General features: G+C 44.2%; 1 protein-coding gene across 1 annotated transcript in view; it reads right to left on the bottom strand.

The window, feature by feature from the left end:
- The window catches only part of LOC121008056 (potassium voltage-gated channel subfamily H member 8-like), a 777,955-nt gene that overhangs the window by 622,810 nt on the left and 129,479 nt on the right, over positions 1-25,666 (bottom strand). The window lies entirely within an intron of this gene.

Genomic DNA, 25,666 nt, shown 5'->3' on the forward strand with positions numbered 1-25,666 from the left:
AAAGTCAGTGTCTCAGAAAATGAGATTATATAAGACCAATTAAAAAATATGTTAAAAAATATGTTAATACAGAAATATTGGCCTACTGAAAAGTATGTACAGTTTATGCACTCAATACTTGGTCTGGGCTCCTTTTGCATGAATTACTGCATCAGTGCAGCGTGGCATGGAGGAGATCGGCCTGTGGCACTGCTGAGGTGTTAAGTCAGCCCAGGTTGCTTTCATAGTGGCCTTTAGGAAGTCTGCATTGTTGGGTCTGGTGTCTCTCATCTACCTCTTGACAATGCCCCAGACATACGGATGTGGACAGCACACGGTGTGCTATCCGCATTTTTTGTGGACCCATAGAAATTAATGGATCCACAAAATTTGGATGCGGACTAAAAATGCGGTCATGTAAATGGAGCCTTATAAAGCAAACTCTCCACTCTGCTGGTGATTAGCCCAAGTATCTGGAGTGGCTAACTGGAGTAGGGACACACACAGCTTTCCTATTACCTGGCTGCCCTTAGCATGAATTGTACACCTTCAAACGCTTTCCCCCTGGTCCTGTCACAATACATAAAGCTCTATAGTACGAAGCTGTATGGCCTCAGGACTCTTGCACAAGAGCGGGTTTTTTCTCGAGATGTCATGTGTGTGGTGAATCCTGACCCATTCATTTCAATGGGTCTGTGCACATGAGCATTGTTTATCCCTTAGCCTACTTTCACACCAGTGGCACTACGATCCGTCCCCGTGATCCGGCAGACAATGCCAGGAATCGGCAAGACAAATCGCAGCATGCAATGGTTTGTGTCCGGCCGATTATTGCCATTTTTGCCGAAGTGAGGCGGAGTCTTCGCTGGACCCCATTATACATAATGGGGCCGGCGAGCATTCCGGATGCATCCGACAGTGCCGGAACGGGGGGACTCTAGAAGGCTGTTTTCTGAATGGAGGGGCCTGCCAGAATTCACGCCACAGGTGTGAAAGTAGCCTTATGATCTATATTGTGCGTTTTTCACACATAACTGGCTCTATAGTAATGAATGGAAAGAATCCGGATGCAATGTGTTTTTTTACTGACAGTTGCTAAGAGATAAGGGGCCAGATTTATCATGACTCTGACAGCTCACTCCACTTTCACATATGGCTAAAGTCAGTTTTAGCCAAGTCAGATTTATGATCGGCCCTTTAAGACTGTAATAAATGTGGTTTGACGGTAGCAGTTTATCAGTCAGTAAGCAGCTTTACAAAATTCGCACATCTTTACGAAAAAGTCGCACGTTTTTATGAAAAAGTCGCATGTTCTATTAAAAAGTCTCATTAGATAAGCATGGTCCTCACAGGAGTGAAATTGCGACTTTTTTGCGACTTTTTAAATAGTCCCAATAGTAAATCTGTCTAGAGATTCATTTACATAAGAAAACACGCCCACTTTCAGAAAACTGGAGAGCATAGTGCAGAGCAGAAAAAAGTCGCAAATTTGTGCGCAGTTTTAGCGTTTGGGACTTTTTTTGGGACTTTTTCACTCCATTATTCTGACCTGAGCTAATGATAAATCTGGCCCAATTGAGTGTTATATGAAACTGGTGGCAAAGAGAAATACAGAATGGACATAGGAGACTTGTGCTAAACTCTTATTGTATGCCCACCGTGGATGTTTGCCACTCACAACAGTATTATATGGAGAGAATAACTTTTCAATTATGGAAAGTTTCATAATGCTCAAAGTTTGGGGTTACAAAACTCCAAATGGAGTCATATGGATGTTTATAGTGTAACTTCACATCTGATAGTCCTCCACATATATACAGTGCAAGAAATTTACTTAAACACAGTTGTTATTGGCAGTAATCCCCAAAAAATAATGTGAGCCAATAATATATAGGAAAGTAGGCTGTTTTATGACAACCTGCTCCATAGGTAGAATATCCACCACCAATTCATCTATAGCTCTCAATACACCTATATAACTAAATAGACCCACATCTTTATTGCATTGTGTTATCCAGATGAGGATGCCTTTTTAGTTTTAGTTACGGTATTATATTAAGCTGTCAGTTATGTTACTATTATGTTTCCTGTGAGACCAATGATTTCAACTAAAGCACATCGTCACAGTGAATCATTCTGAAGTTGGGAGTGCTTGGGTCATTGGTGGTGCAGTATAGGCAATTTGTAGGCATGTGACAGATGTGCAGCTCAAGCCTTGTCTATCAAAAACAATTAGTCATGTAGGAGCGATGCACCAATTTACAGTCAGAATTCATTACCCAAAGGAAGCTAATTAGCTCAGTGCTTATGTTGATTGTGTGCCATCAAGTAGCATAAAGACTGCTTAAATTTAGCACAGTGAACAACCAAATTGCAGGGGGGTAAAGAGTAAATGAGAACCAAAGAGGGGTTTCCAAAATGTAATTCATGTGCTAAGACTAAGACTCAAAAATACTTAAAATACTATTTGAAAAGCATCTGCTCTGCTGGGGAAACAGAAACAGATACACTGTGCATGCGCTGACAGTGTGGAGTACGGTGCAGGCGCAAGATACTTGGCCCTGCGAATTAGGGCTCATTCACATGAACATATTTTGCGTTCCGTATACGGGCCGTTTTCTGCGTTCCGCATGCGGTCCGTATACAGAACCATTCATTTCAATGGGTCCGCAAAAGATGCGGACAGCACTCTGTGTGCTATCCGCATCCGTTGCTCTGTTCTGTGGCCCACGCAAAAATGATGATTCCTGTCCTATTCTTGTCAATTTTGCGGACAAGAATAGGCATTTCTATAATGGGCCTCCTGTTCCGTTCCGCAAATTGCAGAAGGCACACGGGCGGCATCCGTTTTTTGTGGATCCGCAATTTGCCGACCGCAAAAAACAGCACGGTCGTGGGAACAAGCCCTAAGGCTACTTTCACATTAGTTTTTTTTTTTTCGCATCTGTCATGGATCTGCAAAAACGCGTCCGTTACAATAATACAACCGCATGCATCCGTCATGAACGGATCCGGTTGTATTATGTCTTCTATAGCCATGACGGATCCGTTTTGAACACCATTGAAAGTCAATGGGGGAAAGATCCGTTTTCTATTGTGTCAGAGAACATCGCGGACAAAAAAACGTTGATGCATTCTGAGCGGATCCTTTTCCATTCAGAATGCATTAGGGCAAAACTGATCCGTTTTGGACCGCTTCTGAGAGCCCACGACGGATCTCACAAACGGAAAGCCAAGACACCAGTGTGAAAGTAGCCTTAGGCCTCTTTCACACGGGCGTCGCGTGTGAGGGCCGGATAGGATGCGGGTGCGTTGCGGGAAAATGCGTCCATGGTGATGGATCATGTGATGGATCATGTGATGGACCATGTGATGAGCGCAGTGACGTCACCAAAGGTCCTTTTCTCCCAGGTCCTCAAAGAAGAAGAAAGAAGACAAACCGGGCTGCGCCAACAAGTGGATGAGGTGAGTTTAATTTTATTTATTTTTTAACCCCTCCATCCCTAATTTACTTGGCATTCTGTATTAAGAATGCTATTATTTTCCCTTATAACCATGTTATAAGGGAAAATAATAATGATCAGGTCCCCATCCCGATTGTCACCTAGTAACCATGCGTAAATATCGCACTGCATCTGCACTTGCTTGCAGATGCTTGCGATTTTCACGCAGCCACATTCATTTCTATGGGGCCTGCGTTGCGTGAAAAACGCACAATATAGAGCATGCTTAGATTTTCACGCAACGCACAAGTGATGCGTGAAAATCACTGCCCATGTGCACAGCCCCATAGAAAATAATGGGTCCGGATCCAGTGCGGGTGCAATGTGTTCACCTCACGCATTGCACCCGCACGGAAAACTCGCCCGTGTGAAAGGGACCTTAGTGTGGAGCAGAGGAGCTCTGGTGCTCTGAGGAGCTTGTTCGCAGACCTTGTTGCACCAAAGCCCTAATTTGCACAACAAAGGAATATACCGTAAATGAGGAGGTATCATTTTACTTAGCAGGACCAACCCTAGGCATTATGCCTGGTTTAATAAGGTTGATTCTGCTGAGAATGATATTTAACATTTTTTATAAAAGGGTCTAAAATGAGATGTGCCAAAGTTTTGGTGCAAACGCTGCTGCAAAACTGGCATGTCTAAGTAAAAAATGGGGGCTACTGCAATCTGTCCATGAACATTTAGGCCTCTTTCACACGGCCGTTTTTTTTTCCCGTTTACTGGCCGTTTTTTGCGGTCCGTATACGGTCCGTATACGGAGCCATTGATTTCAATGGGTCCGCAAAAAAAACGGAATGTACTCCGTATGCATTCCGTTTCCGTTTTTCCGTTTTTCCGTTCCGTTTTAACATAGAACATGTCCTATATTTCGCCGCAAATCACGTTCCGTGGCTCCATTAAAGTCTATGGGTCCGCAAAAAAACGGAATGCATACGGAAGTGCATCCGTATGTCTTCCGTATCCGTTCCGTTTTTTGCGGATCCATCTATTGAAAATGTTATGCCCAGCCCAATTTTTCTATGAAATAACTGTATACTGTATTTGCCATACGGAAAAACGGAACGGAAAAACGGAACGGAAACGGAAACACAACGGAAACAAAAAACGGAACAACGGATCCGTTTAAAACGGATCGCAAAACACTGAAAAAGCCATACGGTCGTGTGCAATAGGCCTTACTGCTTGAAAGGTCATGACCTATACCCTAGTAGCCTATCTAAAGCATCTAAGACTTGAAGAGCTTACATTCTATGCATCAATTCTGTCAGAGAAGACAATTATCTGAACTTTCAATAGCTCCATTACAACTCTACTGAAGACCACTATTATTTTATGAAGTTGCTGTAAAAATAAAGGTTGGTAGTTGAAACCTGCAAGCTGAGCGTGGTCTGGTCCCCCTGAGAATAAAAATTACGGCCACCATGCCAACCAACACAATCCTAATACATTTGACTTGGGAATTGCATTGCATTTAAAGAGGTTGTCCCGTCCCTAAATTTTAAAAAAATTATGTGCTCCTAACACCCCTCACCATGCATACATATGCCCCCAATACCTGTTTTTCATGTCTGAGCTTTCCTTTCTCCCTGGAAGACATCACATTATCCTGGCAGATCTGTTTACTTTCTCCCCTTCTTGTTTTGTTGAATACATAACTTTATTGATACACAAGCCTGGCTGCACTGCACAGTGATGAGTCACCGGCTGGACACGCCCCCACTCTGCTCTGTCTGCAGCAGCTACTCCATCTATAACTCCTGTGTATCTTTCTACACCCAGACAGGAATCTACTTCTCACCCAGTATCTAATCCCATCACTGACCGTCCACAGGCTCTGCCCTCACATCTGTATCTAATCCTGTCCTCTGTGATACAGCCTGCTGAGCTGTGTATCTAATCCCATCACTGACCGTCTGCAGGCTCTGCCCTCACATGTGTATCTAATCCTATCCTGTGTGATACAGCCTGCTGAGCAGTGTATCTAATCCCATCACTGACCGTCCACAGGCTCTGCCCTCACATGTGTATCTAATCCTGTCCTCTGTGATACAGCCTGCTGAGCAGTGTATCTAATCCCATCACTGACCGTCTGCAGGCTCTGCCCTCACCATCTCCAGAGTGTGAAAAACAGCTTGAATCAGCAAGCGTATCCAATCACATCTGTATCTAATCCTATCCTGTATGTGTGCCTGATACACATCCTGTTGTGTGCGATACTGGTGGTGTAGCTAAGCCTATCTTGTATGATCCTGCCTGCTGAGCTGTGTATCCATTTTGCGATCCACAATTTTTGGAGTCCCTTTGAGTTCCATGGATTTGAGGTCCTAATTTTGAAGACCAGAATAGGACATGTTCTGTCTTTACTGGAACTGACATACGGATATAAAAAACACACTGATGAAGTCCCTGTGCTTTCCACATCCGCATGTCAGTTCTGCGAAAGATAGAACATGTCCTATTCTGGTCCTCATAATGCAGATCTAAAACCCATAGAACTCAATGGGATTGCAAAAAAAATGTGAATCGCAAACGGACAGTAACCTTATTTAGTGGATCCACGACTTGCAGACCGCAAAACAGATACGGTTCTGTGCACGAGCCCTATCACTTATGCTCAGCGTCCATAACAGTGACGTCCACAGTGCCCGCCATGACGGTGACGTCCACAGTGCCCGCCATGACGGTGACGTCCACAGTGCCCGCCATGACGGTGACGTCGACAGTGCCCCCCATGACGGTGACGTCGACAGTGCCCCCCATAAGGGTGACGTCGACAGTGCCCCCCATAACAGTGACAGCCACAGTGCCCCCCATAACAGTGACATCCACATTGCTCCCATAACAGTGACATCCATAGTGTGTCCATAACAGTGACATCCACAATGACATCCACAGTGCCCCCCATAACAGTGACATCCACATTGCTCCCATAACAGTGACATCCATAGTGTGTCCATAACAGTGACATCCACAGTGCCCCCACATAGTGCCCCCATAACAGTGACATCCACAGTGTGTCCATAACAGTGACATCCACATTGCTCCCATAACAGTGACATCCACAGTGCCCCATAACAGTGACATCCAGTGTCCCTAGTGCCAACCAATGCCCCCTTGTGCCATCCATTGCCCCCATGTGCCATTCATTACCCCCATGTGCCATTCATTACCCCCATGTGCCATCCAGTGCCCCCTTGTGCCATTCCAGAGCCCCACTTGTGCCATCAATTGACCCCTTTGTGCCACCCAGTTCCCCTATTGTGCCAACCATTGCCCCTTGTGCCAACCAGTGCCCCATTTGTGCTATCAATTGACCCCTTTATGCCACCAAGTTCCCCTATTGTGCCATCCAGTGCCCCCTTGTGCCATCAATTGACCCCCTTGTGCCATCCAGTTCCCCTATTGTGCCAACCATTGTCCCCTTGTGCCATCCATTGCCCCCATGTGCCATCCATTGCCCCCATTGTGCCATCCATTGCCCCCATTGTGCCATTCATTACCCCCTTGTGCCATCCAGCCCCCCCTGTGACATGCACCGCTGCAGAGAAAGGAATTACAATAGCATGGTTAGGTACAGCAGATACTAGCAGATCGCTAGTGTCTGACAGCTAAATAGGTGAAAATGTGGTGGTAGAAACCCTTTAAGAACGGCTGCACTGTGGACGGTAAGTATGTGATCATTAATCTTTCCTCCACAGGTTAGTATTTAATAGTAAAAAAAAAGGTTAAGCCCGGAGAACCCCTTTAAGCAGCTTTACAGCATCTCTTTTTTAATTTATTTTTTTCAGGCTTTGCTTTTCAACTTTAATGAGTCCTATTCCTACATGTAACAAAGGGTTATGAGTTCCTTTGGGCATATGCTCATGGGCAATGGGTATTAACCAGCATTGCATGGTATAGCATATGCATATATTTAGTGTATCAGGGTTAAAAGAAAATAGATACCATTTTTAAATCAAGAAATACTTGTCAAAGGTACCATACAAATGTGAGTAAAATGTTATACTTGCATCCTTAAAGAGGACCTTTCACCGATTCTTACCCTATGAACTAACTATACAGACATGTGGAGCGGCGCCCGGGGATCTCTCTGCACTTACTATTATCCCCGGGCGCCGCTCCGTTCTCCTGCTATGCCCTCCGGTATCTCCGTTCCCTAAGTTATGGTAGGCGGAGTCTGCCCTAGCGCTGGCCAATCGCATTGCAGAGCTCACAGCCTGGGAGAAAATAACCTCCCAGGCTGTGAGCTCTGCGCTGCGATTGGCCAGCGCTAGGGCAGACTCCGCCTACCATAACTTAGGGACTGGTATCTCCGCCTACTATAACTTAGTGAGCGGAGATACCGGAGGGCATAGCAGGAGAACGGTGCGGCACCCGGGGATAATAGTAAGTGCAGTGAGATCCCCGGGCGCCGCTCTACATACAGTCATGTGAAAAAATTAGGACACCCTTTGAAAGCATGTGGTTTTTTGTAACATTTTTAATAAATGGTTATTTCATCTCCGTTTCAACAATACAGAGAGATTAAAGTAATCCAACTAAACAAAGAAAACGGAAGAAAAGTCTTTTCAAGATCTTCTGTAAATGTCATTCTACAAAAATGCCTATTCTAACTGAGGAAAAAGATAGGACACCCTCACATGTATTCCCTCTTAAATTGGCTCAGATCTCACACAGGTATATCACACCAGGTGCACATAATTAGTAGATCGTTACTCTGCATGTTGAATGAGGCTTGCCCTATTTAAACCTCAGACATTTAGTTTGGTGTGCTCCTGACTGTTGAAGTGAGAGTGAGCACCATGGTGAGAGCAAAAGAGCTGTCAGAGGACTTCAGAAAAAAGATTGTAGCAGCCTATGAGTCTGGGAAGGGATTTAAAAAGATCTCAAAAGATTTTGAAATCAGCCATTCCACTGTCCGGAAGATAGTCTACAAGTGGAGGGCTTTCAAAACAACTGCCAACATGCCCAGGACTGGTCGCCCCAGCAAGTTCACCCCAAGAGCAGACCGCAAGATGCTAAAAGAGGTATCCAAAAACCCTAAAGTGTCATCTCGAGAACTACAGCAGGCTCTGGCTACTGTTGATGTAGAAGTACATGCCTCTACAATCAGAAAGAGACTGTACAAGTTTAACTTGCATGGGAGGTGTGCAAGGAGGAAACCTTTGCTTTCCAAGAGAAACATCGAGGCCAGACTGACATTTGCCAGCGATAAAGTTGACAAAGACCAGGACTTCTGGAATAATGTTCTTTGGACAGATGAGTCCAAAATTGAATTATTTGGACACAACAGCAGAGGACATGTTTGGCGTAAACCAAACACAGCATTCCAAGAAAAGAACCTCATACCAACTGTGAAGCATGGAGGTGGAAGTGTCATGGTTTGGGGCTGCTTTGCTGCAGCAGGACCTGGTCAGCTCACCATCATAGAATCCACGATGAATTCTACTGTGTATCAGAAGGTGCTTGAAGAACATGTGAGACCATCAGTTAGAAAATTAAAGCTGAAGCGGAACTGGACCATGCAACATGACAATGACCCAAAACATACTAGTAAATCAACCAAAGATTGGCTGAAAAAGAAGAAATGGAGAGTCCTGGAATGGCCAAGTCAAAGTCCAGATTTGAATCCCATTGAGATGCTGTGGGGTGACTTGAAAAGGGCTGTACGTGCAAGAAACCCCTCAAACATCTCACAGCTGAAAAAGTTCTGCATTGAGGAGTGGGGTAAAATTTCCTCAGACCGATGTCGAAGACTGGTAGATGGCTACAAGAACCGTCTCACTGCAGTTATTTCAGCCAAAGGAGGTAACACTCGCTATTAGGGGCAAGGGTGTCCTATCTTTTTCCTCAGTTAGAATAGGCATTTTTGTAGAATGACATTTACAGAAGATCTTGAAAAGACTTTTCTTCAGTTTTCTTTGTTTAGTCGGATTACTTTAATCTCTCTGTATTGTTGAAACGGAGATGAAATAACCATTTATTAAAAATGTTACAAAAAACCACATGCTTTCAAAGGGTGTCCTAATTTTTTCACAAGACTGTATCTGTATAGTTAGTTCATAGGGTAAGAATCGGTGAAAGGTCCTCTTTAAAATGTATGTACAACATATATTAAATGCTACAAAATGTAACAAATGTAGGCTACATTTACTTATCTCCTAGTACTCACAAGACACTTACATTTCACATTGCCATACGCAGAATGCATCCCCACACATTAATGCGTTTAAGCTGACACATACTGTATATACACTTAGGTCCATTTTATCCACCAGTGCGTTTTTAAAGTTTGTGAAAAGAGATAAGAAAATTCTGTAGAATGAAAATTCATCCTAGGTTTTTGCAAAGATTTTGATTCTACAAAATACGAATTTTTGCTGATTCAATTCATGAGAATTTGGGGTGAAAGGGAGGAGAGAGACATTCGGGGGGAATCAGACCCGATTCTGATTTTCAGAAATTCACTATTTGGGAACAAACCCAGTACAGAGTCCCTGTAATTACTGTACATACAAGCTCCATGTAGATGTTGTCCTGGATCAGGGATCAGCAACCTCCGGCACGCCAGGTGTTGTGAAACTAGATCTTCCATCATGCTCACTTGCTTGGCTGTTCTCTGAACTTCCACAGAAGTGAAAGAAGCATGCTAGGAGTTGTAGTTTCAGAACAGTTGGAGTGCAGAAAGTTGCTGATCCCTGTCCTACCGTAGATGGATTTAGGCCCCTTTCACACAGGCGAGTTTTCCACGTGGGTGCAATGCCTGAGGTCAACGCATTGCACCCGCACTGAACCCAGATACATTCACTTCAATGGGGCTGTGCAGATAAGCAGTGATTTTCACGCATCACTTGTGCGTTGCGTGAAAATTGCAGCATGCTCTATATTGTGTGTTTTTCACGCAACGCAGGCCCCATAGAAATGAATGGGGCTGCGTCAAAATCCCAAGTATCCGCAAGCAAGTGTGGATGCGGTGCGATTTTCACGCATGGTCACTAGGGGATGATAGGGATGAGCAACCCCGGACCCCATTAAAGTAAATTCACTGTATTATTTTCCCTTATAACATAATAATAGCATTCTTAATACAGAATGCTTACAAAAATGTCGATTGAGAAGTTAAAAAGTAAAAAAATTTAACTCACCTCATCCACTTGTTCGCGCAGCCAGCATGTCTTCTTTCTTCTTCTTTCAGGACCTGCAAAAGGACCTTTGATGATGTAATCGCGCACATCAGCGCAGGTCCTGCTGAATAAAGATAGAAGGATCTTGCCCAGTTATGATGTCGCCCTGTACATATTCATAAAGATAAGCTGTCCGATTTAGAAAGCTTGACCTTCCAATGTTTTGTACTCACCTTGAAATCACATATTACCTCTCTTGGTCTCCAGGAGACATCGCAGTTAGAAGAATCGAAGCCTTTATCAACCACAACTAAAACCAGTCCCTGTGGGATTTATTAATCTCGCTGCAATCTCCTGGGCCTGTCCGCAATTACATTGTCCGAAAACTAATCAATCAGGAATCACCCACAGATATAGATTTTGGGTTCAGTACTTGTGAAAATCAACAAATATCGTTTACAGTAATATCAGTAAAATTTTATTTTAAGTATTAGTCCAGAGCGAATTTCCCAAAATTTGTTTTGGTCTGATTTGTCTAATTCAGCTAAGGGTGGGTTCACATCATGTTTTATGCCTCCGTTTGACGTATACGTTACAAAAAAAAGGATGCAAAAACGCAGCACTCCACATTCTTGTATCCTGTGCAGTCCAGTAAAAAAAAGTATACATTCTTTATACAATGGTAAAAAAAAAGTAAAGGTTTATTTTTTTTTTATGGAAATCTTTGGTGAATGGATGCGACTGTATGGCATCAATCTGAGGCATCCACTTAATGTATACGCTTTTTGTATACGTTAAAAGGATGGGAAAAACGTGATGTGAATCCAACCTAAGAAATTTGATTCGGGTGCCCTAAGGCCCCTTTCAAATGAGCAAATTTTCTGCTCTGGGGCAATGTGTGAAGTGAACGCATAGCACCCGCACTGAATCCTGACCCATTCATTTCAGTGGGTCTGTGTACACGAGCACTTTTTTCACGCATCAGTTCTGCGTCGGGTGAGAATCGGAGCAGGTTCTATATTCTGCATTTTTCACGCAGTCCTGGCCCCAAGCAAGCAAGTGCGGATGCAAGATGATGGTTGCTAAGAGATGTTGTTTGTAAACTTTCAATTTTTTAGCACGCGCATGAAAAAGCATTAAAACGCATTGCACCCATGCGGAAAAACTGAAACTCTGAACGCAATAGCAGACAAAACTGACTGAAGTTGCTTGCGAAATGGTGCTTCTTTACCTTTCTCTACACTCTAAAACTTTTAGTATTAAAATTGAAAGGACTCCCACTGTAAGACACAGAGCTATCCATTCCTGCAGAATTAACCATGTATTACATAGTTGCACATTCATTAGACCAATGATACATTTCACCTGCTATTTTCTACTCTTCTTTTCCTTTCTACCATGTAGCTGTTAGGGGATGCCTCCTGCCGAACATTACTCTATAAAGCTTTATGCACACGACTGTTGTGTGCATCCGCGGCCGTTGTTCCGTTTTCCGTTTTTTTTTCGTGGACCCATTGACTTTCAATGGGTCCGTGGAAAAATAGGAAAATGCACCGTTTGGCTTCCGCGTCCGTGATCTGTTTTTCCAGTCCGTGAAAAAAATAGGACCTGTCCTATTTTTTTCACAGACAACGGTTCACGGACCCATTCAAGTCAATGGGTCCGTGAAAAATCACGGATGCACACAAAATAGTCATCCGCGTCCGTGATCCGTGTCCGTTTTCCTATCATTTTCAATGCAAACTTGACTTAGTTTTTTTTTTCACTTTTCATGTCCGTGGATCCTCCAAAAATCAAGGAAGACCCACGGAAGAAAAAACGGTCACGGAACAACGGAAATCTGTTTTGCGGACCGCAAAAAAAAAACAGTAGTGTGCATGAGGCCTAACCCATATCACTTCCTATTTGCTGCTTCTCTATGCTTCTTTCTTCTCTTTAGGTCTAGATTCCTTTTCAGGCCGTTTGATACAGCAGCTGCAAAAATGTTGGCAAGAATGCTCAAATCAAGAGATTGCATGTATCATTTTCCTCTAGCAGCACCAATGAGAGATTATACATTTGACACACACTTTGTTACATTAGTGCACCCAAGTATATTATGGCTATGTACAAGATCTGAGTTGTACTGAGCCCGAATATGGCATGCTTCCAATTTCATATGGAGGCGTGCAGGGTTTTTCATGTCAGATTCTTATGAAAAATAATTGTTGCCCGCACTATCAAGTTGTGCATTTCAGTGATATGCTACTCATAATACAGAGTTGCACTAAGCACCATATGATGGCAAATGGACTATCTGCAGACTATTAGTACAGAGCAACAGGGAAGCTATGTATCTTAGTACTGCCTCCTGTAGAGCTACGTGCACCAAGCCTTAAATGAAGCAAATGTATTGTATAGTACACCTATTCAACTCTGACAGCAGTAGAGTACCATCAATGGAGGGGTCCAGAGGGACGAGAGCCTCGGCACTGAACTTCCTCTCTTCCCAACATCAAAGCATTGCATTTTCATGCAGCTGCAACTAGGGGGAACTCAGTGAAAAATATATTTTTACAGTAACTGTATACATTCCAATGCACTGAGCTCCCCCTAGTGGTGGCTGCAGGCAGTCAGTTTTCTAATATATTTTGTAAAGGAAAGCAGTGATTTAGAGCTGTGTGGGGGGATTTATCAGTGTATTTATGGCAGTTGTCTGTTGTAAATAAACACATTAATGTGCAGTTGAGTATGAGCACCATATTTCAAGTACCTGTTCCATTTTTTCCAAAATCGAAGTCAGATAAAGTGGGGGAGGCCAAGGGTGACTTCTTTTTAATTACAATTTTTCCTTCCACCCAATTCTAAAAATGTAAATTCATCAGAAATACGGGATGGTGGGCTTTGCGAGAGTGTTTGACACATGCTGGCAGACCGGGTACAACAGGTGACCCATACTGAATTTGGCAATGGGGCTCTATGGTGTACAACCCTGCCTCATCAGGCCTGGTCAAGTCTCCTAGTGAGATTTTTAAAAAAATGAAAAAAATTGGTTGACGTTTTTATAAAAATTTATGCATAAAGCAAAAACCTTTTTGCCCAATTAAAATGGTTTATTATGCAAAGAAATATGAAGAAGAAAGAAAAAGTTCACCTATAAAATGTTCATGTTTGATGGTGTACGCCATAAAAAATTATGTAAAACAATGCCAGAGGTGCCATTTTTGTTTAGGCCACCTCCCTGAATAAACAGCAAGCAAAAAGTCGTCTGTACCAATAAAACAGTACCGATGCAGAACTTATGGTTCTCAGAATATGGCAACACCAAAACAAATAATTGTATTTTCTTCAAAAACAGGTCGTAAAACTATATACATTTGATAAATCTTATTTTTACTGACCCACAATATAAAGTTAGCATGTTATTTATAGTGTTGAGCATGAATATTCGAAAAGCTAATTTTTATCGCGAATATCGTCACTTCGAGAATTCGCTAATATTTAGAATATAGTGCTATATATTCGTAATGACGAATATTTATAAAAAATTTTTTTGTACCTGAGTACACATCAGGTGATCATCCCTCCCTTCTTCTAGCTTGTGGTCCAATGAGAAGGCTTTGTCACAGCTTAGCAACATCCCTAGCAACCAATAGAAAAGTTGCCTACCCCACGCCGGTATTTCGTGCGCATTACGTGATTAATACATTGCCGATTTTCACAATCAAGAATATAATCTCGAATTCACAAATATACGACGAATATTCTACCAAATATTTGCGAAATATCGCGAATTTGAATATTGCTCATCACTAGTTATTTATACCACACAGTGAATGCCATAAAAGCAAAACTCAACAGATAAATGCCTCAAATTGCAGGATTGCTGTTCTTGCAGCTTCCCCCATATTTTTTTATGCATTATATATACCCTACAACAGTGCATTAAAAATCCTTCATACAGCTCATGTTGACAGAAATATAACATAAGTATGGGTTTTAGAAAGCGTGGTTCAAAATATGAAAAATATATATTGCTGCGTAACTGTGGGGTTTATTAAACACACCTCATGGATACAAGATTTGCTTTTCTATAATTATTTTTAACTTTGCCAATCAAGCTCTAGAAACGACAAGAGGTAATTAACTGATTATTGATCTCTAGGGTCATCTTCTTGATCCACAGGCTATGTATAGACACTTAATTATAGTACTCAAGGGCCACTATTGTTATTTATTCCATATAGTAGCTTTAGAGGACTAATAATGCCTGAAACAAAATGCATTTTAGCAAAGACGACAAATAAGTGCTTAATGACAGGCACAAGGTGCTAATATGCAGTGGCCATCAGCATGCATGCGATAAGTAAATGCTGAAGTTCATTATTATGTTTACATACACTATACATCCGGACCTGTTTGACAGCCTATTCATTGCAATAAAAAATAGCAATAAATATACTGTAAATGAGTTTTTTTTTTTTTAAAGATACATCTGCAAGATTCTCAAAGCATCCGCGAGAAAAGTCATGCTAGTTACTGTACATACATGCTGATTTTGCTGCAGACTTTGCTACAAATTCCATAGATGAGGTTTGTTAAATGATCTTTTATTTTGCTGGTACCGTATAACACTGCAGATTAGCCATTCGCATTTCTGGGTGTCAATTTCACAAACTGTATGCATACAGCCCTTTGGTAATGTCATACCCAGGTTTCTGTGGCAGTCTTTCATGCAAGTTTTTGACATAAAACCAAAAGTGGGTTGAGAGAGATTGAGAAATATAAAAGAAAGTCTCCTACTTCTCCTTCCTGCTCGATCCACTTCTGGCTTTGGGTCAAAATCTTGTATCAAAGACTGCCACAAAAGGCTGTTCACAAAGAACACTGACCACACCCCTGGAAACAGCCATTAAGTTAAGCTGGCCATACACATTAGGCCGGGTTCACATGACCATTTAGGCTTCGTTCATATCTCTGTTTTGGAGACCCGCCTGCCTGATCCATCACAAATGTTCGCCGTTGACCAGACAAAAAACCATTGCATGCAATGTTTTTTGTCCATCTTAATCCTGACATTTATGCCAGAAATCAGCTGGATCACCGCCAGACCTCATTGCAGTCAATGTGGATGCGGTGGTGAAGTATAGGACCAGCCTACTGGATCTCCTAATGGAGATGTGACCTACAGTAAGCTGCTAGTTTCACATCTGTAGCAGGGGCTCCAGCAGGCAGTTCCGGTAGTGAACAGTCTGCCAGAGTTTTCCAGATCCGGCATTGCCGGATACTGCCGCCTGTCTTCCGGACCCCCAGTGATTATATTTGGGACTAGCAGAGATTATGTCAGGAATCAGCCGGACAGAAACTGCTGCACACTATGGTTTGTGTCGGGCCAATTCCTGGCATTCTCTGCTGGAACTGGCGGTCAGATCACCCTGCCACAGAAACTAGCCTAAGATGTATGTCAGACAAACCTGATTATTTCAACTGGATCAGCCAACCATCTAATGTGTATGGAGGATGCTCTACTCTCCCCTGATGGCAGATATTGGTGGGAGAGAAGGATCAGCCATGTTGGATTTCAACACAGAAGTCTTGCATTGGCTACTCCCTCTTTCTACTGAGAATACATGATTGCTTCACCGAGCTGAGGAGGCATGTGTATGAGGGGATAGGGAGTGATAGTTATCATAGGTGTATGGCCAGGCATAGCCCATGCAAAAGATCAGATCATAGACCCCTGATTGCAGTGGTGCAATAGCACAAGATTTGTGTCAACTGTAAGGCTAGGTCTACACGACGACATTAAGTCGCGCGACAGATAGGGCACAACTACACTGCAACATTTTGTTGCTCCAATGTCGCACGACAAATTTTAAAATGGCAGTCTATGGTGTCGCACTGCAACATGCAACATGCTGCGACTGCAACGTGACAGTCACAGAAAAATCCATCTTTAATGGATTTTCTGCGACTGTTGCGTTGCAGTTGCAGCATGTTGCATGTTGCAGTGCGACACCATAGACTGCCATTATAAAAATTGTCGCGTGACATTGGTGCGACAAATGTCGTTGTGTAGACCTAGCCTTAGTGAGAAATCTCCAACCATTTTACATAGCATTTGGGCCTCTTCAGTTTGGTAACTACAATGGGGGACATTTACTAAGCATGTTGCGCCAGAATTATGGTGTAAAATGCGCCAAAAAGAATAGAATTTTGATTTGCTCCAAAATATCAGTTTTCTCCAGAATTTTTACCATAAAGAATGCATCACGCCAGAAATTAGATATAAATGTCAAAGTGGGAGGGGCTATCATACTGGTGCATATTACGCCTCACTTATAATCCGCTCATTGGCAGAAATGGCTAATTGTTGAGGACAATTAAGCCAGCTTATGTGGTGGTGTTTTTTGTAAAAAGTCGCATTTATGGCAGAAAGATTCAACTTTGTCAAAAAACCGCATTTATGTAAAGAAAACGAACTCATGGGAACAAGTGATAGGCAAGTATTAAAACAGGACGCAATTATTTTTTTCTAATAGAAATGAGCTAAAATACAGGGTTTTGTCAGTAAATTGACATCCAACAAAAACGTCCCGAGTCTGAGACAAAAGTCGCAACTACGTTTTAAATGTCTCAAGTGTGGTCTGGAAGAGGAGTGCCTGAAATGGCGCATTTTAGTTTAAAAAAAAAAATAATTTGTGCCATTGTGTTAAAATATCACAAATAGAGAGAAATAGGCGGATAATCAGGTTTACATTTTAAAAAGTCACATTTTAAAAGTGGTGTGCGCCTTTTGATATATGAGGTGAAACAAATCACCACTTTTGATTTGTAACGTTAGTATTTTTGTGGCGTAAATTATGTCATTATTGATAAATGCCCCCCAATATCGCTACAATACAGTACCAAACCAAGGTATCATATGACGACGCATGGAGTGCCTATGACATATGCTGCAGTATAGGTCACACATCGCTGACATGCATGGAGTCTTAAAGGGGTTATCCCATGATTAATGTAAAAAAAAAAAATCAGACATAGTACATGAAAATTCCTTTCTAACAAAGTTAGAACCAGCCCTCACAAGGACCCAGAGTTCTTCATTGTTCCATTTGCTCTGATATTTAGATTTATTTCAAGCTGACAGCTCAGGGGTGTGTCCTTTCTCAGGGGTGTGTCCTAACTTAGGGGCATGTCATTTCTGCTGCAGCGCTTTCCCTGTAACAGGTTGATATGGCTGGTGGCAGTTGAAGAATGAAACTGAGCATGTACTAAGCTGTACAGAGAAATAAGAAAAAGAACAAACAGCAGGTGGTGAAAAACTCAATGGCTATACTAAATGTTTAATTACATCTAAACAGAAGTATTTAAATCTAGCTGCTGGTTTGTAAAATATATAATATTCAACCCCTTTAAGAAACTGACTGCAGAATACTAGGAATGGGAAGTCCTGTCTAGTGTTGGGCGAGCTCGAGTCTCCTCCCTGCACGTTTGTTGGCTGCTACGCAGCCAATAAATGTGCAGGTAGGTACTGCCATTCACTGTAATGCCATAGCCATGTTGGTTACTGGCATTAGTGTGTCACGGTGGGGAGTGGGGGAAACCCCCCACCGTGCGGTGTCAAAGGGTAAAAGGGGATCAGCCTGGCCAAAAGGAGTAATAAGGGAGCAGGTCACCTCCTACAGCGTCCCTAATCCTCTCCCTGACTACTCACTGTGTGAGCGGACCCCGATGGTAGGACGACTCATACTCAGGATTCCTAGAAACCCTAAGTCGCCCTGGTAATCCCTCACTAAGGAGCAGGGAAGAGACGACCTGTTCATCCCAGTCATGGAGTAACAGGAGTCTCTATCTGAGGCCAGGCTGCAAGGAGAGGGGAACACATACAGCTATAGAGATGGCAGGTAAGTGAAACCAGTAACACACTTACCTGCCACAGACACACTGACTGGAACCCGTGCACTAGTGCTGGTGTCCACACCAACATTAAAGAACACAGCACACACCACAAACCACACAGGGACCCAGGACATCCATAGCTGCAATAAACATGAGACAGGGAAATGTCTAGTAAACATGCTGGACACCAAACACCACCAGACATGTAACACCAAACTAGACATACAAACACCCTGAACATAACCCACTCCATACAAATAGGGACAGGAAGGGAAGGCGACACCGGGATAACTGCTAAAAGACCTTGATGTCCAACAAGGTGGCCCTCAATGACTGGGCAGATGGAATAGCCACAGAAAGGCGCATCGCTTCCAGCCCAAAGCAAGGCTAGAGAACTAACCTCCATGCAACAATCCTAGGCTAAATAGCTCCAAGAGACCACACCCTGATCCACACCAAGTCAGGAAATTAACCCCACACTCACCAAACAGCAGGAAGAATCACCTAAGGGGAAGTGCACGTGCAAACCGAAAACTACTCGTTGCCACGGGCAACCAGTCTGCACGGCAACCGCGGCATGGTCAAACAATACGACCATGACACAGTGATTAGCTGGCCGGAACGTGTCATCGGGTGCTATATAGCACCCAATGACACGTGTTCGTCTCAGTATTAGTCAGGGAGAGCTGGAGAGCTGGAGAGCAGAAGGGAGAGATAGTGTAGGGAGTGAAATAGCAATATTTTCGTTTTTATACTTGTTATAGACCCTTGTTATAGTCCTTTTAAGGACTATTGTGCATGGCATCAATATATATTTTTTGTGCAACCTGCACTAAATTGCTAAAACTTGTTAGGGACCCAAAAGTCCTTTAAAGGACTATAGTTGTATCTGGCAGCAATATATATTTTTAGCGCAACCTGCGCTAAATAGCTTGTAATTGTTTGGCCGCTGAAGACAGCGACATTATCTGCGCTACATCTCCTGTCTAATGTGTGCGCAGCCTAAAAATATCTGTGACATCCAGTTACTTTTTCCATAGACGGTGTCCGCTGCGGACAGTTACATTACCTGTGCTACATCTCCTGTATAACGTTTGCCTATTCGAAATATCTGTAACATTCAGTCTAATTTTTTTGCTGCTGGTGGCAGCGACATTACCTGCGCTACATCTCCAGTATAACGTTAGCACATCCGAAATATCAGTGACATTTAGTGTAATTTTTTTCGCTGCTGGTGACAGCAACATTATCTGCGCTACATCTGGTGTGTAACGTGTGCGCAGCCTAAAAATTTCTGTGACATCCAGTGTACTTTCTCTGTAGACGGAGTCTGCTGCGGACAGTGACATTAATTCAGTGTAATTTTTTATTAGGCGGTGGTGACAGCGACATTACTTGCACTATACCTCCTGTTTAACGTGTGTGCATCCTAAAAATATCTGTGACATTCTGTGTACTTTTTTTGCACATACACTTACAAAACCTGTGCTACTGTACGTGTGACATACTTGCAAGCATATATACCATTTAATATGCGCAAGGAGAGCAGTAAGGGACGGGGAAGTTGCCGTGCTGCTAATGGTGAGCGCAGAGGCCGTGGCCCTGGACGCGGTGAAACTGTGCCTGCTGCCAGAGCACAAGAAACACACTCATCCACGATACCTAGCATCATGTCCCAGTTTGCATGGCAGCGCAGGACACCACCCTCGAAGTCAGACCAATGCGACCAGGTGGTCGGTTGGATTGCAGCAGATAATGCTTCCAGTCGGTTAAGCACCAACCTGTCTTCCACAAAGTCCAGTTTCAGAATCTGGTGAACAGAATCCTCACCCTGATACTCCTTCCACCCACCATGGAGAGTCTTGGCAAACAAGTGATTCCACACTCGGATATTCAGAGGTGCTGTTTTCATCGCCATTCATTAATTTCTCGCGAAGTCCTCTTGAAGAGGGACATGAGGATATCTTGTGCCCTGATTCCCAAACTCTGGTGCAACCACAGTCAGAAGAAGATGCCGGTGGGGAACAGCAATTAGTGTTTAATGAGGTGGATGATGATGATGATGATACACAGTTGCCAATAAGTCAACCGCAATTAGTGTCTTAAGAGGTTCATGATGAGGATGAGATACAGTTGTCAATAACTGAGGTTGTTGTTAGGTCAACAAGCCAGGAGGATGACCAGAGTGAGGAAGTGGAAGAGGAGGTGGTGGACGATGAAGTCACTGACCTAACCTGGGAAGGTGGCAAGCCGAGCGAGGATCCGCAGCACCACAACAGGCTGGAAGAGGCAGTAGGGTGGCAAAAGGGAGAAGCCGGGCCACACCAAACAGGCCCGCAACTGTTCCCCGAAGCACCCCCTTGCGGCAATCTCCCTTGTCAAGGGGTAGGTGTTCCACAGTCTGGCGCTTTTTTGAGGAAAGTGCGGAAAATAAAAGAATTTGCAACCTGTGCCGTACCAAAATGAGCAGGGGCTTGAACACTAGCAACCTCACCACCACCAGCATGATCCGCCACATGTCATTAAAACACCCTAATAGGTGGGCCGAACGCCTGGGTCCACAACCAGTGTCTGCGGGTAACACCACCTCCTCCACTTCACCTGTGTTATGTGCTGGCCCCTCCCCTGTCCAAGACGCAGGCTCGGATGCCTCCTGCCATGCACCTGGACCTTCGCAAGCACCATCAGCTAGCACATCCACTTCTGTGTCCCATTGCAATGTACAGATGTCTATACCCCAACTTTAAACGAAAGCGCAAATACCCAGCCACCCACCCACAGACCATAGCACTAAATGCGCACCTTTCCAAAATGCTGGCCCTGGAAATGTTGCCATTTAGGCTTGTGGACACTGAGGCTTTCCGCAGCCTGATGGCGGCGGCTGTCCCACGGTACTATGTCCCCAGCCACCAATATTTTTCACTGTGCGCAGTACCAGCCTTACACCAGCATGTGTCCCGTAACATCACCCGTGCCCTGACCAACGCAGTTATTGGGAAGGTCCACTTAACGACTGACACATGGACAAGTGCTTTTGGCCAGGGACGCTACATTTCCTTGACCGCACACTGGGTGAATGTTGTGGAGGCCAGGAGCGAGTCATACCCTGGGATGGCACAGGTGCTACCGAAGCCAAGGATTGCGGGCCCTACTTCCATCAGGGTTTCCACCGCCATCTACATTAGTGGCTGCAACCCCCCCCCCCTTCTCCTCCTCCGCCTCCTCCTCCACTTCCACCTCTGAATTCTCATCTTGTAGCACCAATCAGTCAGTAGCTGGAAGCAGTGTAGCACTGCAGTGGGGAAGCGGCAACAGGCCGGCTTAAACTGATCTGCTTAGGTGACTAACAGCACACTGCCGCAGAGCTGTGGCAGGGGATAAGGGACCAGACTGAGCTGTGGCTCTCACCACTGAACCTAAAACCAGGCATGCTTGTGTCTGATAATGGCCGTAACTTGGTGGCGGCTTTGGAGCTCGGCAAGCTCACACACATACCATGCCCAGCCCATGTGTTCAATCTAGTTGTTCAGAGGTTTCTCAAAACCTACCCCAATTTGCCTGAGCTACTGGTGAAAGTGCGCTGCGTGTGTGCCCATTTCCGCAAATAATCGACAGGTTCAGCCGGTCTGGCAACGCTGCAGCAGCGCTTGCAATTGCCAGCTCACCGACTGTTGTGCGACGTGAGCATGCGCTGGATCTCCACGTTCCACATGTTGGCCAGGCTTTGTGAGCAGCAGAGGGCAGTAGTGGAATACCAGCTGCAACATGGTCGTCGCTTTTCCAGTCAGCTTCCGCTTTTCACAAGCGACGAGTGGGCATTGATGTCTGACCTCTGTCAGGTTTTACGCAACTTTGAGGAATCAACACAGATGAGCAGCAATAACGCTATTATCAGCATAACCATCCTACTTCTGTGTCTACTCTAACATTCGCTGCTCACAATTAAGGCAGATGCTTTGCATGTGGAAGAGGTGGAAATGTGGGAAGACAGTACACAGGGTAATAGCCAGACCACCATCAGTTCGTCTTCTCAGCGCAAATTGGATGATGAGGAGGAGGAAGAGCAGGAGACGGTTGCCTCCGCTACAGAGGGTAGTACCCATGGAAGTTTTATTCCATATGTTCAGCATGGATGGGTAGAAGAGGAGGAGGAGGAGATTGAAAGTCATCCTCCTGATGAGGACAGCAAAGTCTTTTCTGTTGGGACTCTGGCACACATGGCTGACTTTATGTTAGGCTGCCTTTCCCGTGACCCTCACGTTGTACGCATTTTAGCCAACACCGATTACTGGTTTTTCACCCTTCTCGACCGCCGCTATGAAGAGAACTTCTCATCTCTCATTCCTGTGGTAGAGAGGACGAGCAAAATGGTGCAATACCAGAAGGTCCTTGTGGAAAAATTGCTCCAAAAATTTCCAGCTGACAGCGCTGGCAGCAGAGTATGTAGTTCCTCGGCCAACCGAGGAGGGGAGACGAGGGGAACACACAGCAGTTCCAACAGAGGCAGGGCAACACTCTCCCAGGCCTTGGACAGTTTTATGTCACCCCGCCAGCACCCTCAACCTGATGCACGACCTAGTGTCACAAGGAGGGAAAAATTTTGGAAGATGGTGAAGGAGTACATAGCGGACTGTGTCAGCGTCCTCAGTGATCCCTCTGTGCCTTCAACTATTAGGTGTCCAAGCTGGACACGTGGCACAAACTGGCGCTCTACGCCTTGGAGGTGCTCTCCTGCCCTGCCGCCAGCGTTTTGTCAGAGCGCGCATCTGCCTGTCAACTGAAAATGCTGACCGGTTGACTCTTATCAAAATGAACAAGGCCTGGATTGCTCCTGACTTCTCTACTCCACCAGAGGAAAGCGGCTGAACATAAAGGCACTCTAAATGTGGCTTTTACGGTGTATTGAATACACTGTATTCCTATGAGCCCCTTCCAGCAGTAAAAAGGGTATATGGTTCAATCTCCCTTTTCTCGTCCTCCTCCTCCATCATATCAACATGCTTATTAGGCTGCCCTCGCTCCTAATGTTTTAGAGGGTCAGCTCAGCAGCGGGCCCTCAACCATAATGTTTTAGAGGGTCACCAGCAGGCCCTCAACTATAATGTTTCAGAGGCTCAGCTCAGCAGTAGACCCACCCCTAAATTTTTAGATGGTCAGCTCGGCAGCAGGCCCTCTCCCATAATGTTTTAGATGGTCAGCTCAGCAGCAGACCCTCACCCCTAATGTTTTAGATGGTCAGATCAGCAGCAGGCCCTCGCCCATAATGTTTTAGAGGGTCACCAGCAGGCCCTTGCTCCTAATGTTTTTGAGGGTCACCAGCACACCAGCAATCCTAATGTTTTAGAGGGTCAGCTCAGCAGCGGGCCCTCAACCATAATGTTCTAGAGGGTCACCAGCAGGCCCTCGACTATAATGTTTCAGAGGCTCAGCTCAGCAGTAGACCCACCCCTAAATTTTTAGATGGTCAGCTCGGCAGCAGGCCCTTGCCCACAAAATCTTTTAGATAGTCAGCTCAGCAGCAGGCCCTCGCCCATAATGTTTTAGATGGTCAGCTCGGCAGCAGGCCCTCGCCCCAAAAATTTTTTAGATGGTCAGCTCGGCAGCAGGCCCTCGCCCACAATTTTTTTTAGAGGGTTAGCTCGGCAGCAGGCCCTCACCCCTAATGTTTTAGATGGTCAGCTCAGCAGCAGACCCTCACCCCTAATGTTTTAGATGGTCAGATCAGCAGCAGGCCCTCACCCATAATGTTTTAGAGGGTCACCAGCAGGCCCTTGCTTCTAATGTTTTTGAGGGTCACCAGCACACCAGCAGTCCTAATTTTTCAAGGATGTGTATGATGCCCTCCTTTATGTGTAATAAAGGGTGTATTGGAGTGCCGATTCCTTGTAACTTTTGGCAGCCCTTTCCCTTAGTGCATAGGCTTTATGAGTGTAGGAGTCCCACTACCTGAACAATTGTACCACAAAGTGAATGAGGCCCTCCTTTATGTGATATACAGGTTGTATCGGAGTGCCTCTTCCTTGTAATTTTTGGCAGCATTTGCACTTTATATACAAATAAATATACAGGAAAGAATGTTTCCTAACAATTTTTCCTTTAAAATCAATTTTATCTTCGGTTTGGTGCGTATTATTGTCAGTCTGTAAAAGTGGCGTACTGCTCGGACAAGATTGTTCCCAGCAGCGACCCGGGAGTCCAAGATGCATCCAGACATCCTCCCTATGCTGTTGCTGAACCATTTTGGTGGTTTTTCCATCAATTTCTGACCTTTTCATGTGAACCAGACACCCTCCCCTCTTCAGAGCAGGAGGTGCCTGGTTTAATGCTCGGGTTCTCCCTTTGACTTCCATTGTGCTTGGGTGCCCAGTAGAGCACCCGAGCATCCCGAGGAATTTTTGGGCTCGACCAACACTAGTCCCCTCCCTTCAATAAGCCCTGGCTATCAAACATTTGTCACTTGAAAGGAAGCAATTAATATCCATGTCCTCTTCCAGATTTCTGCAAGACTGTTTGTTACATGCAGAAAATCCTGCAGACTGGTAAACACAGTGTTAAAGTTTTTGTTCTCTACTTTTATCATTCATTTCTAAGTTTAGTGTTCCTTTAATAGCACTTGGCAGGTTGTGGTTACATAACATGCAATCTTGTGGGCATACTATTGTCAGTACTGAACCAACTGGGAAGACAGGCGACAATGCTTTTAAGAGGAGCTTGTGTGTTTCCCGATACTTAATTGATATTGTAGCTCATTACTAGAAAGCTTTAGTGTTACTGTAAATTGGCTTAAAGTGAAACACCCAAAAAATGTAACAGTAAGTGGAATGAACCTACCAGATTAATTTAACATGTCATTCTTTTAGTCTGGTCCCTCTAATACAAGGTGCAATTTACAACATAAAGGTTTACAGGCAATGACAAGACTGTTGCATGTAATATGGTATAAAACTAGATACATGAGATCCAATTTTTTAAGATATACACATAATATAAATAGCCACTTAAAGGGGTTGTTCCACCCAAAACTATTTAACATTTTTCAAAGCAGCTTCTGAATTTGAACACTTGTGCAATTGCAATTGTAATTCAATAAAATGTATTTGTATATCTGTATATCGCCATCTGCTGTTTGTCCCTTTCATTATTTCTCTGTCCACCTCCCTAAGGTGGACACACATGCTC

The sequence above is a fragment of the Bufo bufo genome, chromosome 7 (assembly GCF_905171765.1).
Source record: "Bufo bufo chromosome 7, aBufBuf1.1, whole genome shotgun sequence".
Lineage (NCBI taxonomy): Eukaryota > Metazoa > Chordata > Amphibia > Anura > Bufonidae > Bufo > Bufo bufo.